Raw genomic sequence first — 15,057 nt, 5'->3', positions numbered from 1 at the left:
CCTTCTGCTGTCCAGAATGTTCTGGGTTCTGCTTGAGGATTATAGGCTTTTCTAGTGAGGCAGCTTATCTATTCATCTGTGTTTGAGTCACTGACTAGGCGTGACAATCCAGTGTTCTTTTTCTTTTTTTTTCTTCATGCCAATCTAGTTTTATGTACATGTTGTTTTGCAGAAATTCTAAAGAATTCTTGTTAACTTTCTTTTCTCACCAGGGATATACAGACTCTCCTACCCGTCCTTCCCATTTTCATATTTATTTTTTCATGTTAATGAGGGCAGGAAGTTTATTGCCTGGGCTGAGTTCATTTATACAGGCTGAGTATGTCTAATGTGAAAATCTGAAATGTGAAACTTTTTGAGTGTTTACATGACACTCAAAGGAAATGCTCATTGGAGCATTTCAGATTTCAGATTTTTGGATTTTGGATGTTCACTTGGTAAGTGTAAGGCAAATATCCCAAAATCTGAAAAAAATCAAAATTTTTTTTTCTTTTTGAGACAGAGTCTTGCTCTGTTGCCCAGCCTGGAGTGCAGTGACGTGATCTTGGCTCACTGCAAGCTCCGCCTCCCGGTTTCAAGTGATTCTCCTGCCTCAGCCTTCCGAGTAGCTGGGTTTGCAGGCATGTGCCACGACGACCAGCTACTTTTTGTATTTTTTAGCAGAGATGGGGTTTCATCATGTTTTCCAGGCTGGCCTCAAACTCCTGACCTCAAGTGATCTGCCTGCCTTGGCCTCCCAAAGTGCTGGGATTACAGGTATGAGCCACCGTGCCCAGCCAAAAATCCAAAATTTGAAACACTTCTGTTCTAAAGCATTTCAGATAAGGGATACTCAGCCTGTAATAGGAATTCCTGGTGTATTTTGGTAAATAAACTTGTTGGGAAAAATGTCACAGATTCAGGGCTATAGTTTTCTCTCAGAACTGACTGTACATGTTGCGTGAGATATTCTCAGACCACAATTTGAGATATCTTGTGCTGAGGAATGTTTTGTAAGTTTCCTTTTTCATTAAGCTCCTGTTTGACATTTTGTGTGTACACATGTGGTGTGTGTGCAGGTGCGCTGGGAGGTGAGACAGCGGCGCTCCTGAAATGTGTGGGAAGTGGCCTGTATGTAGGTGTGCTGTTGTCGGAACAGAGCAGAGTGTTTAGCAGCCTGTGTCATGTGCCATATTTTCTCAGCAGTTATCTTTAGTCCCAGTCAGATTTTAAATGGGGACGAGTCTATAGTTTTCATCAGATTCTTCTTTTTCATTTCTTTTCTTTCTTTTTTATTTATTCATTTTTTTGAGACAGAGTCTCACTGTGTTGCCCAGGCTGGAGTGCAGTGGCGTGATCTCGGCTCACTGCAGCCTCTGCCTCCCGGGTTCAAACAATTCTCCTGCCTCAACCTCCTGAGTAACTGGGATAACAGGTGCCTGCTACCATACCTGACTAATTTTTGTGTGTGTGTGTATTTTTAGTGGAGATGAGGTTTCACCATATTGGCCAGGTTGGTCTCAAACTCCTGACCTCAAATGAGCCGCCCACCTCAGCCTCTCAAGGTGCTGGGATTACAGGAGTGAGTCACCGTGTCCGGCCGTTTTCATCAGGTTCTTAAAGGAGTCCCCTAATTTCTCACCGTAGGTTAAGGTAGGGGCATACATTAAAGTTCTTAGAGAGTTGAGAAGTTACTGTGCTTGAAAGAGTTTATACAAATAAAAATGTTACCTCTCTTTGTGTGTATAAATCCTGTAGGAATACAGGTTTTAGCTGTGCTCCAGTGTGTTTATTTGCTTAGAGCTGCTTCAAGGCAGGTTTCAATAAGCAAATGAAGCCATGTGCTCCACGTTTTGGTCAGTATTGATTAGTTGAATGGAACTTTGCTGCAGTTATTTTATTGAAACTAAGCAGTGTGACTGGAGATGCCATGACTTGAGGGAAACACTTTTCAGAATTCGCAGTCTGAATGCACGTCATCCCCGGGCCCTTATTTTCTAAAGATTTGTCCAGGTTTATCAATAGACTCTAACTGTGCCCCTCTCTCTCAATTGTCCCATAGATTCCCTGTAAGGAGCCCCTGCTGGTGTACCAGAACTACTGGGGGCCATCTGCCCAACTGCCCCAGACTCTGGCAGTGGGGCCCCCGATGGCAGTGGGCACCTCCCTGTGAAACCTGCCAAGCTGGACGCCACAGCTCTGCACGACGACACTTTGGCCAACTCCGTGCCCCCTTCGGAGGCATGCAACCATGCAGTCCTAGCCTGCAGCCCGGGCATCCCTGAGGAACACTACATAAGCGAGGCTGTGGAAGATGCTCCCAGCTACAGAGGGTACCGGGATGCCTGCACCATTACTGGTATGGGGGCCCTCTTCCTGCCAGGGAGGAAGGGAGGGAGGTTTCAGTCACTGAGGATTAGGGAAGGAATGCAGCCACATGGGAGGGTCTCGGGGAGGTATGCGGAGGGGAACCACTAAAGTGCAAAAGACTCTGAGCTTTGGGATTGTGAGATCTCCCATCCAGAACCTGTTCTGCCAGTGAACCATTTTGTAACTTGGGTCAGTTGTTGACCTACTATCCTGACGGAGATGTAGACAGCACTTCACTGAATTGTCATGAAGGTTAAAGATGGTAACATTGAAACCTGAGCAGCAAGCATGGTTCATCACAGGCACTCAGTGTAGATTGAACCCTTCCTTCTCTCTTTGGACTCAGGTTCTTCAGATATAAAACAGATATAACGGGAATAACATGCACTGTCATTGTGGGATGCAAAAACAGAAACCTTCATGGAGTGCCCTTTGTACACCATCAGGATTTGCACAGACATGGATTTTTACAGATACCTGTGTCAGTCATAACTCTCAGTGTCCCAGGTGGTAATCACCTCCCAGTGGGAACATCTGCTGTGCAGGCACTTAATACTAGAGCTATTGCTTTTTTATTTTCCCCAAGGAAACATTGAGACAAGTGCTTGGAGCTAGCACAAGAGAGGGCTCTCAATGGAAATGGTGTAGCATGGTGTGCACAACAGCAGCAAGTAGCAAAATTATAGTTCAATCCAGTTGCATTCATATAGAAGTTTGCTCAGTTTTTCATTTTTGTCTGCAGTGTTTGCTTTTGTTTGTCTGTTTGAAGTAATGCCTGATGACAGCTTAATATATGCAAGTTGGCTTCCAGTAGCTTCTCTTGGTTCTGTGTTACCAGTTAAGCCTTGGGGACCTCCTGTGTGTCAGGGGTTCCCTGGATACAGAAAGGCACAGAGAAGGCTGAGGGTCCCAGCCTGGTGCCTAGCTCCTCCTGGGTTAGGCCCCCAAACACCACCTCTCCCTTTTTGTCAAGTGGCCCACACAAGTTGTCCTCCACTTGTGACTGAGTCCCTCTCCCGCTTGCCTGCCCCCTGAAGGACACAGTTCCGATATCTCCCTTTCCTCTACTGCATCATTCTTTTCCCCTTGGCACTTGGATCTTTCTTTTTAGTGCAGAAACATGCTATGATCTCCCTCTTCGGAAATAGAATCCTTCTCAGTCCCATGTTTCCCGCAGGCCAGTGTCTCTGCTCTACTTTTTGCTTACTCTGGTTTTTCTTTTGTTCTCTCTGGAGTCCACTGCAGGCAGGCTTATGCCCCACCGCACTGACAACCTGGTTCAGTCCAGTCTATCCTCTGCCTTCACCTTACTTCACTTTTCAGCAGTAGTTCACACTGTTGCCAAGTCCTGTCTCCTGGAAGTACAGTCTTTACTTGGCTTCTGGGTCCCCACATTCTCCCTGTTCTTCTGCCTCAGTGGCTGCGTTTCCTCTTCTCCCAAGCCTGGGAACGTTGAAGGGCCCAGGGCCCAACCTTTCCGCCTCTTTGCTCTTATGTACGCACCCATGCAGCACATGGTCTCACCCAGCACGTAGGTTTTAAAATCGCCTTCTGTACTGGCCACTCGCTGGTTTCTCTACTCAACCTGGACCTTTCTTCTTAAGGCCAGACATCTCAGACCGACTCCACATGCGTTTCCAGTTAGATGTCCAACAGGCATGTCAAACTCAAGTGACCAAAAATGAGCTCCTGGTTTCCACCTCCACCTGCTTTTCTTAGGGTTTTCCCCATCCTTGTAAATGGTGCTTTCATTATTCTAGTTGCTCAGGCCAAGACCCTTGGAGGCATTTGTGATTCTGCCTTTCTGCGTTTCATACCTCAGGTTGTCAGGAATTCTGTTGGCTCTGTCTTCAGAGTGTGTCCAGAATCTACTCAGCATTTACTGTGTCCCAGCCACCCCCATCTCACACCTGGGTGACTACACTGGTCTCCCAGTGGGACCTCCTACTGCTACCCTTGCCTCCGTAAAATTCTTTCTCTCCGCCCAGCCATGAGAGTTGGCTTTTAATGCAGTCAGATGGTTTAACTCTCCTCCAGACTTACAGTGAGCTCCCCTTCTATAGAGACCTGTCAGGAAGGGGCTGAATGATGGGAATCCCTCTTTGCCCCACTGACCTGCCTCCTCTGTGCCCTCTGTGCTCCAGACACACTGGCCGTCTCACTTAACCTTGAACTCACCAGGCACATCCGGTCTCAGGGTCTTTGGACTGCCTCAACTCCAGATATCCTCATGACCCCCCTCTTCCTTCTCCAAGTGACATTTTATTTGATGCTTTTTGTGACCCTCCCCCCAACATAAAGAGTGATCTGCCCCACCTTTCGCCATCTCCCTTTCCTGCTTAATTTTTTCCCCAGACTTAACCATCCTCTGAGCTACTATATTTGTGTTTTGTTTCCCAAGTTGCAGTAGACTGTAAACTTGCAGAGGGCAAACTCTGTGTCTGCTTTGCGCACTCCTGAATCCAGTGACTACCATAGTGCCTGCCTGTGGCCAGTGCTCAGTGAACATTTGTTGGGTATATCAATTGTGTCGATTTGTGCAGTGGGTATTATTATCCCCTTCGTGTAGGTGAAGAGTCTAGATCTCGCAATGTTCAGCACCGTGGTGGAACTCCTGAGTGGCAGGAGTTGTATCCACGTCTGCAGGACCCCAGGGCAGGGGTTCTTTGCTGCCTAAGAATGCAGTCTAGTTGGGGAGACAGATGAGTGAGTAGAAATTGACTGTACACCGAGGTTAGCACAGTGATAAGCACAGCACAGGAGGGCACCAAGGAGGGTGCCAGGCTGAACCTTGGAGGGGAAAGGACAGGAAAAGACCATGAGGGCTTTTTGGAGGAGGCAATGACCCAACTGCATCTACATTTGTGCAAACACATGAATTGATCCATGGGATTCTAGTGGCGTCTGTACCAGTGAAATCCAGGAAGTATCCAGCCTGTTAAAGTGGTTTCACTTTCTCCGAATGTGACAACGGAGGGTAAAGAAATGGCAGGATGTAGTGCTGAAACTTCATGGCCGGGCGTGGTGGCTCATGTCTTAATGCCAGCACTTTGGGAGGCCGAGGCGGGCCGATCACCTGAGGTCAGGAGTTCAAGACTAGCCTGGCCAACATGGTGAAACCTCGTCTCTACTAAAAATATAAAAACTAGCCAGACATGGTGGTGGACACCTGTGATCCCAGCTACTCGGGAGGCTGAGGCAGGAGAATTGCTTGAACCTAGGAGACAGAGGTTACAGTGAGCCGATACAGTACCACCGCACTCTAGCCTCGGTGACTGAGTGAGACTCTGTCTCAAGATAACAAAGCAAAACAAAACAAAACAAAACAAAAAAACCAAAAAACAAAGAAATGGCAGAATGTAGTGCTGAAACTTCAAACCCTATAGGATGTGGTGACTTGAGGATTCTTTGTTGGGACCAGAGGAAAGCTGAGAAACAGCTCAGTGCTGTTGTGTTTCGCACTGGCTTGGTAAGCAGGAGTGTAAACACAGACACTCTTCTGCGTTTAAGGGATGGGCTGTCAGGTGATGGAGAACATGCTCAGATTAAAGTTTTACTAGGCAGTCATTGAAAGGAAGACATTAAATGGAAAAAAGTTCTCCGAGAGACCTAGACTATCCCCAAGAATGCATCTGTGGCCTCCCAGGGCTTTGCCAAGTGCAGTCTCAGGACACCGCTTGGCATTCAGCCCTTGATAATTTCACTCCTCCCCCAGTTCCCAGCAAGCCCTGAGATGAACAGCAGACTTTTTGTTCCACTTTAATTTTTAGGCAAAACGGAATGCCCGTCACAAAGCCCTGTTCTCCCCTACCCCCAACCTAGAAGTATAACATTTTTGGGTGCGTCATTTTCTGTTTGGGGTGGCTTAACAAGATGAGCCGATAGGGTTCCCAGGCTGCCTGGAGTTACGTAACCCATTGTGCTTCCAGGGCAGCTCACAATCTTAGGATTTGCCCTAACAAGCAAACTCAGAAAACTGCTGAGGAAGGCACGGGAGGACGGCTGTGCGAGGTACTGCTGGGGCTGGGCTGTCATGGAGGCTCTCTCTGTTCTCTGAAGTGCCTTTGGAGTTTATGTCTGCACATGGCATTGGTTTTTCAATTCGGGCAGCCCGTCAGGGCCCAGCCTCTGCCAGGACTCTGCCAAGGCAAGCTCATTCGGACAAACTCCTGTGGTAAGTATGTTTGCCAGGTCTGTCTGCTGTCTGTTTTCTTTGTGGTATGGTCGGAAAGGAGAAAAGACCTCAGGAGAAGCTGTCTCTCTCTTGCTCTGTGCTGCTTGGGAGGTTGTTCATGGTCATGTGGTAGAGAAATTGCCATGTTGAATGATAGGCAGAGCAAAGGGGCTTTAGAGACACAACCACTGCCCTCACCCCCACCATCTCCCGTTCCCAGGTCCCCTTGTCCCCTTGCCCAGGCTCAGTAGGTGCAAGTGATACTTGCAGGGCGTAAGCACAGGGCTGAGTTGAGTCCAGACTCCCTGGGCACTCCCACTCCCTTTCCCTTCACAGTTCTCTGCAGTGGGTCAACAGGGTTTCTAAGGCGTCCTCCGCCTCTCCAGCTGTGATTTCTCTAATCCTATGTCTTGTCTTTATCCTGGTTTGTTGGATGCTAACCTGGTATCTTGGGTCAGCAAGAAATTTTTCAGAAGGTGAAGGACAGAGTTAGACTGTCTCCCTCCCTCTCTCCCCTTTCCCTCTTCTTCCACCTTCCCTTTCTTTTTTGTCCTTTACTAAATGCTTGGGCCTGGGACTTGGACCCACACCCCAGTGATGGAGGCTTACTAATCAGATCTGCTGTGGCTTGTCTCTTGCTGTGGGGCTGACACCTCTCACTTCCTCTAAGCTGGTCAGAGTCTGGTGGTTGATGACCCATCTGGTTTCTGTCCTGTCTACACGCTGCTTCCGGAGAGCTGTCTGAGCCAGAAAACAGTTAATTCCTGAGAGCAGTGAGCTCCTGTTCCATTCCAGTCAGTTTTAGGCTTTAAAACGTGTAAATCTTACTGAATAAGCCTAAAGACACTTTAAACATGCATCTTACTGAGGCAATCGTATTGATTTTTGCGTGTTGAACCAGCATGCATCCAGGGCCAACTTTTTACTGGGGTTTATGTTAATTCCTGGGATCGGTGAGGACTGGTCCTGCCCTCAGAGCACAGAGGTGGGCCAGGGTGTAAAGGAGAAGCTGTAAACCAAGTGAGAATTGCCTAGGACAAATCTGCTAACAGAAGCAGCCCTGCCTGGGAGGACTCTTCATCAAAAGACCATGACCTAGAATTTGTTCCTTTTATTTATTTTATTTTACTGTTTTATTTTATCTCATATTATTTTATTGTATGACTCACTGTGTTGCCCAGCCTGGTCTTAAATTCCCGGGCTCAAGTGATCCCGCTGACTCGGCCTCCCCAAGTGCTGGGATTACAGGTGTGAGCCACCATGACTGACCCGGGAGCTGTTCCTTTTCTGTCACTGATTTAAGCCATAAAACTTGATGTCTTATCCTCTGAAAACATGCTCAAATAAAACATTTTGGAATTCTTACACATCTTATTAATTAAATTTAAGGCCCTGTCAATTTCTGTCTAGTATAATTTTTATACGTGTTTTCTATTGAAAATTTATAATCTAAATGGGTCTTTTATTTGGCTATATTAATGAAACAGAAAAGAATGAACAGTGACATCCCTTTTACAGCAGAGTGAGAAAATGTAAATGACAATCTAGGGAATAACGCATATTTTCTAAATGTGTTATTTAGAAGTTTTCTTTTCTCCTCTCAGTGGAATCTCCTTTATTTCACAGTTGATTTGTTTTTGCAAATGGAATGCAGAAAGGGGCCCTCTTATGCTGATTTCTAGAGAGAGCATTTGATCTTTGCAAAACCGTGGAAACATTCACCTCTGCCTTTTAAATACGCTATAAATGATTTAGGGGCCACCAGCTAATCTTCCTACCCTTCAGTTTCCTTATGACTAGGTGAGTAGGTAGAATTTTTATCACAAGGTTTTTGCCTCAACCTTCCGAATAGCTGGGATTTCAGGCGTGCACCACTAATTTTTTGTATTTTTTGTATTTTTAGTAGAGACAGGATTTCGCCATGTTGCCGAGGCTGATCGCGAACTCCTGAGCTCAGGCCCACCTAGGCCTCCCAAAGTGTTAGGATTACAGGCGTGAGCCACCACGCCTGGCCGAAACAAGCTTTTCATGTATATAATGTATATAATGTATCAATCTTTGTTCACCGCAAACTGTTTTTGGAAGCTGGCAAATAATAAATTATAATAGAAAAAAATGGCAATTATTGGCAGAGTGACCAGGTGTGGGCCTCGGCACCCTGTTCTTCCTGCTCAGCCAAGGGCTGTTGTGGGAACATTGACTGGGAGTGACTGAGAGGATTCAGGGTGCACCAATGCCAGGCTCAGGCTGAGCAGTTGGGTTGGCGTGTGAGTCTGGGACCCACGGCCCCAGGACGAACTTTGGAGTCAGAAACTTCTCTGTTTTCACTGACCCCTGATCTCTCATAAACATTGAAAAACTTGAGCAAGTCAGGCTGAAACCATCAGGAGCTGAAACTTTATTTTACTTTTAGAGTCAGAGTCTTACTGTGTCACATAGGCTGGAGTGCAGTGGTGCCATGCAATCATGGTTTATTGCAATCTTGAATTCCTGGGCTCAAGTGATTCTCCCACCTCCATCTCCCAAGTAGCTGCGACTACAGGCTGGAGCCACCATACCTGGCTTTTTTTTTTTTTTTTTGTGGGTAGAGATGGGCTCTTGCTACCTTGACCAGGCTGGTCTTGAACTTCTGGCCTCAAGTGATCCTACCACCTTGGCTTCCCAAAGTGTTGGGATTATAGGTGTGAGCCCCAGTGCCCAGCAAAGATATAACTTTATAACTAGATCTGGAAGAAATATAATTTTATGAATCCTATTGTAGGTTTCTCCAGAGAAACAGAGCCAATAGGAGAAACATATATAGAGATTTATTACAAGGAATTGTGTTACTTGATGGTGGAGGCTGACAAGTCCAAGATGTGCAGTTGGCGAGCTGGAGCCCTGGGAGACCCAGTGGTATAGTTGCAGTCCAAGGGCTTGACAGGATTGAGGCCCAGGAACTGGTGTTCCAGTCCTGAAGACCCTGGGGGTGGGTCGCCTCTTTGCTTTTTTCAGACCCCACTGATTGGATGAGGTCCACTTCACTCACAGTAAGGAGGCATCTGTTTTACTCAGCCTACTCATTCATGCTCATCTCACCCGGAAACACTACCACAGACACATTTAGAATCATTCTTGACCAAATTTCTGGCCACCCCATGCCGCAGTCAAGGAGACACATATTATATACAGTTAGCCTTCACAGATCCTAATGGTGGCTGCCATTTACTGAGGAGGAGCTCTGTGCCTGGCAGGTTTCCAGGTGCGTCTCCTGGAACTTACGTTGTCCTCAGCACAGCTCTGAGGTGGGTGCTGTTACCACCCCCACCTCTGAGGAGGCGCAGAGTAGGCAGCTTAACCTCTTGTATAAAATAGGAATCCCTGAGGTTTAGACCCGGCAGCATTATTTTCTGACCCCTTCTTCATTTTTTTCTTTTGTATTAATTTCATTTACTGTTAAATGGGGTTTTAAATTATGAAAATAATAACACATGCAGGTGGTAAAACTTGAAAGTGTACCAAAATACAGTCAGTGCAGAGCAGTTCTCACTCCACTATCAGTGCAGTTTAATGGGTAAAAAATTAATTCCAAGAAGTTTTTATGCACATACTCATTTTCTAAAAATCACAGATGGGACCATATCCTATTCCTTGATCTGCATTTTAAGACAATTAACCATATTATTTAAGATGAATTCACATGGTATTACCTTATTCTTTAAAATAGTGACATAATATCCCATTGTTTGGCTGTATCATCATCATCATCATCATCAGTCAGTTAATTAAACCAGGCTGTGGTCTGAATATTTGTCTCCCCAAAATAGGAATGTTGAAACCGAATCAGCAGTGCAGTGGTATTAGAAGGTGGAGCCTCTGGGAGGTGGTTAGGTCACAGGGGCAGAGCCCTGATGAGTGGATTAGTATCCTTATAAAAGAGGTTTTGGAGAGCTAGCTGGCCTGTTCTACCCTGTGAGGACAGAGTGAGAAGGTGCCATCAGTGAACCAGGAACCAAGCCCTTACCAGATGTCTGCTGGTGCCTTTATCTTGGACTTGTCAGTCCTCAAAGCTGGGAGAAATAAATGTTTATTGTTCACAAGCCACCAGTTTATGGTATTTTGCTCTAGCAACCCGAACAGGCTAGGAAAACCCAGGAGTTCTCAGTCCTGGAAAACCTAATATTTCTTTTTAGAAGAAGCATTTTGTAATTCCTTTTTTTATTACCCTTAAATGAAATTCATAGATAATGAATCCTCTTAAAAACATAATTTTATTTTTATTTCTATCTTTTATTGAGATGGAATCTTGCTCTATTGCCCAGGCTGGAGTACGGTAGTGTGATCTCAGTTCACTGCAACCTTTGCCTCCCGGGTTCAAGTGATTCTCCTGCCTCAGCCTCCCAAGTAGCTGGGATTCTAGGCATGTGCCACTACACCCGGCTAATTTTTTTTGTATTTTTAGTAGAGACGGGGTTTTGCCTTGTTGGCCAGGCTGGTCTCGAACTCCTGTCCTCAAGTGATACGCCTGCCTCAACCTCCCAAAGTGCTAGGATTACAGACGTGAGCCACCGCGCCTGGCCAAACACATAATTTTAAAAGAATCAGCGTAATACTTTACCATACGATAAAGGAGAAGCTAAAGAAAAATGACATAGCCTGTATTTCAAATGTCACTGAGGGGACGTACCCTCATTAGGGCACGTAATGAGCAGTTAGGCCCTGCCCCCTGCAGGTAGAATTGCTGTGAAGGGGGCAGCCACAAAGGCAGTGAAGCATGCTGACCACTCAAGGATCCAAGACAGAACCACTGCAGCAGCCCCCTATTGATGGGTGCTGTAAGTTGTTTTCAGTTCTTGCATTTTAAGTGGTGCCTCAAGCGCCATTCCTACTCACCCTTAGGAGCATTGGCTTAAAAAGTGTGCAACAGGAAAAATGCATACAGTTTAAAGAATACACTTTGAGGTTTTCCACCTTCATCACATTCCCAGCCCTCTGCCTTTCCTCCCAAGGGAATGACTTGCTTGTGTATCTTTCCAAAAATGTTCTGTGCTTGCGTTTGTATGATATGTATGTCCCCTCCCCTGCTTTGAAAGCTTTCTACACATAGGAACATATACTAAACGTATTAGTGCCTTTTCTCCTCAGTAATCTGTATTGGAGACCTTTCCACTTAGCATCCATCCATCATATTCTTTTTGCTGGCTGCCTATTTTTCGTTGTCTATAAATCCCATGATTGATTTAATTAATTCCCTATTGTAAGACATGTAGATTGTTTCCAGTATTTTGCAAATACCACTGGCTAGGGGATAGCCGTGTTCCCACATATTTAAACAAACAAGTGATGAATGTACTTGTGCAAATTCCTAGGCTGGAGACTGTAATTTGATGGAGCGAGTCATAGAGGTTGTGTGGTATGTGTTGTTCAGACGATGAGGGAGATTGTGTGGGTGCCCACTGTCTGCAACCCCGGTATGAGCACATTTGCTCTTTGCCGGCTGAGGTGTATAAATGGCAGCAGCCCCTGATCTTGATTTACATTCCTCAGTGTGTGGAAGCCGAGCGTTTTCGGTATTTCCTGGAGGAATTTTTATTGTCTTTTCTGTGATCTGAGATAAATGCTTAAGTTTCTACTTTTAGCTCATGGAGTGATTGCCTCCAAAATTCTAATCACTATTTATATCCTATTTATATACTTGCCTTTCCATCCCTTGTGTAGCACGTCATTGCCTGGTAGGCTTGGATTTTGAACACCACGCGGCACCTACTGGGTGTACATGAACCTTATATCAGGCACTCACCACATAGTTTATGATTTGAGTTTTTAAATTTCCCAGACATCTGTCTTAGAAAATGGACCAATCACCTACTGATAGGTGGTCCATCAGAGTGTGCTCTGGGAAGGGCTGTGGAGGTCTCACCTTTTAAACTGCTGTGATATTGGCAACTATGTCAACACCAGGGTCCAGTGGTGTTTCTATTTCCAGAGGAGTATCTTGGAGGACCTTTATTTTAAGTTTTCCTTTCCTCCCTTCTTTTCGTTTTTCTTCTTCTCACCCTCTTCTCTCCCCCATCTCTCCTTCCCACTTTCTGTTTCCTCTCCCCCCTTTCCCCCCATATCTCTCCTTCCCCTTGCCCCCTCCTTCCTTCTTCTCTTCCTCCATCCCCACTCCCCGCCTTTCTCTGCTTCTCTCCTCCTCCTCTTCCTTGCAGAAACAATGGCTTTCTGTTGTTTCTTTTTAATATTTATACAACTGAGGTAGATCTGGTTTGGTGACGCCTTTGCAAGCTTTGCAACATTCAGTAGAGCTTCTTAGGTACAGGCAGCAGGCAGGTCACAGGCCGTACTGGGTTAATGTTCTTTGGTGCTTTTCTAGCACATGGAGGAAGGGAAGTTGGGCCTGTGGTCAACTGGCCCTTTCCCAGTTAAGTCTGCAGGTCATGAGTGTGCAGTAAGTCTTTTGAATTATTAGCTGGAATTAAATGAGAAGGAAGAGGTGAGGATATCAATAACGTGAAGCAGGAAGGCTGAAGACTGTGAGTTCTGTGGAGGGAACCTGACCTGCGGGAGAGAGGGAGGAGAGAGAGAACACAGAGCTCCAGCCAGCTCACCCTTTGGAGTGACTGGAAGCTGCCTAGAAGGTGGTTTTGCCCTAATTTACAAATTGACTGCTCTATTGAGGCCTTGTGTGGTCCAGGCTCACTTCCTACTCTGCTACCCTCTATCCCGGTGTTGGAAAAGAAGGAGCACCTAGCAGGGTGGGCCTTTTGAGCATGGGAGTCCATGGTGTACCTTGGAGCCCAGCTGCAGGGAGAGCAAGGTGGACAGGTGGTTTCATCCAGAATTGGGTTTTGCTGTATGGGTGCCATGAAAGTCCCACGGGAGGGAGGGAGGCTGAGCCTTAGGCAGCAGTGTTGCTGGAGCAAAGGGCTGGGGGATTCCAGCTGGACGGGAAGGGGGCGGTAGAGGCCATGCAGAGGGATCGAGGGTCTGGGGGTCTCCAGATGGAATAGCAGGGATAACTGATAGAGAGCTGTGAGAGTGGGTATTACAGTCAGGGAGGGGAGCATCTGAATTCCAGATTTCAGAGGTGGTCCGGGTGTGGCTGGCAGAAGTGGCATGTGAAAGGAGGACCATAGAGGTCCCAGACTTGAGAGCTGGGCAGTCAGGTGGTATCAGGTGTGGGGGTAGCAGTGGCAGCCTGGATGAGTGGCTGCACTTGGTGGAGAGGACGGCCACCAACCTCTACCAGGGCAGAGTTGCTGGTGGGTGGATGAGTGGGCGTAGGCAGGGGGTGACCCAGCTGATGGCCTGAGTCTCAAGTGAGCAAGGATTTTTAAAGCAGATGGGAGAAAATGAGGGGGAGGTGGCCCAAGGAGCCAGAGGATGCCAGCACCAACTCCAGACCTGAGTGCGCCAGTTCAGAGCAAGACCCTACCAGGGGGTTTAAACCCTAGTTTGATTTTGACCTAGATGATGGAACATTTGCGTGGTACAAACTGAACCTTCTTAGTGGGAGAGATGGAAATGGTTGGAAAGACGATGTTGAGCTAAGCCTGTGGTCAGGGCCCCTCCTTCATACCCCAGCCACTCAGAGAGGGAGAGCCATGCTGAGGGACCCTGATGTTCTTCTCCTAGTAGGAATTCTGTTCTCTTTCCCAAACCAACATGTTCGGTTTCATCTTATCTGATAAATATAATTATGCTCTTTTGTTCAGCTTTGAAAAATTCTGACCGTAGACCATTCAGGTGGTCATACCTGCAGATTTGAACTCATTGTCCAGTGCTATTTTAGCTGTTGTTTCTCCCTATTTATGTGAGTAGAAATGAGAAGGGGCAAAGCTGACTTTGTGACAGGGCCTGGAAGTTTTCTGTGCCCAGCCTCTCTTCCTTTGCCTTTAATGTGAGTTCAGGCTGCCTGGGATGTGTGGTAGAATGAGCCTGTCCAGGTGAGGATAAAGCACCACCTAGTGGGCCAGAGACGCACTAGCAACAGAAGCCAGGAGCCTTCACTGGGTTTTGCAACATTTGGAATGGATTGAAGGAAATGGGAGTTAATCGTAGGAATAGACTGCCAGGGTTAAGGCCAGTGGCTCACGCCTGTAATTCCAGCACTTTGGGAGGCCGAGGCAGGAGAACCACTTGAGCCAAGGAGTTTGAAGCCAGCCTAGGCAACATAGTGAGACCCCCATCTCTACAAAAAATATAAAGATTAGCCACTGTGGTGGTGCATTCCCTGTAGTCCCAGCTACTTGGGAGGCTGAGGTGGGAGGATCACTTGAGCCCAGGATGTAGAGGCTGCAGTGCACCATGATTGTGCCATTGCACTCCAGCCTGGATGACAGAGCAAGAGACCTTGTCTTTCTTAAAAAAATAAATGGTGACAGGTGAGACAGGCAACTTTAATTGTGTAGAAGAAAAGAAATCTTCTCTCATCTCATCTTTTCTCCTGCCTTGTTCCATCTGCCTTTATTCTCTTCCCATCCACTCTGTTTACTGGAACTCATTCCAGAAGTAGTTTTTGTGAGGGTTGGTGTCATTATAGTCAAGCGTGG

General features: G+C 46.6%; 1 protein-coding gene across 3 annotated transcripts in view; it reads left to right on the top strand.

Moving 5' to 3' along the window:
• Window positions 1-2,057: 2,057 nt before the first annotated feature.
• TRAK1 (trafficking kinesin protein 1) overlaps window positions 2,058-15,057 on the top strand; it is a 137,520-nt gene continuing 124,520 nt past the window's right edge. For all 3 annotated transcript variants that reach the window (XM_023231338.3, XM_023231337.3, XM_023231334.3), the window contains exon 1: window positions 2,058-2,338. The gene's annotated coding sequence lies outside the window, so the exon portion shown is untranslated. The remainder of the gene's footprint in view (window positions 2,339-15,057) is intronic.

The sequence above is a fragment of the Piliocolobus tephrosceles genome, chromosome 2 (assembly GCF_002776525.5).
Source record: "Piliocolobus tephrosceles isolate RC106 chromosome 2, ASM277652v3, whole genome shotgun sequence".
Taxonomy (NCBI): domain Eukaryota; kingdom Metazoa; phylum Chordata; class Mammalia; order Primates; family Cercopithecidae; genus Piliocolobus; species Piliocolobus tephrosceles.
Note: the sequence above shows the minus strand (reverse complement) of the source record. Positions and strands in the feature narration are given on the sequence as shown.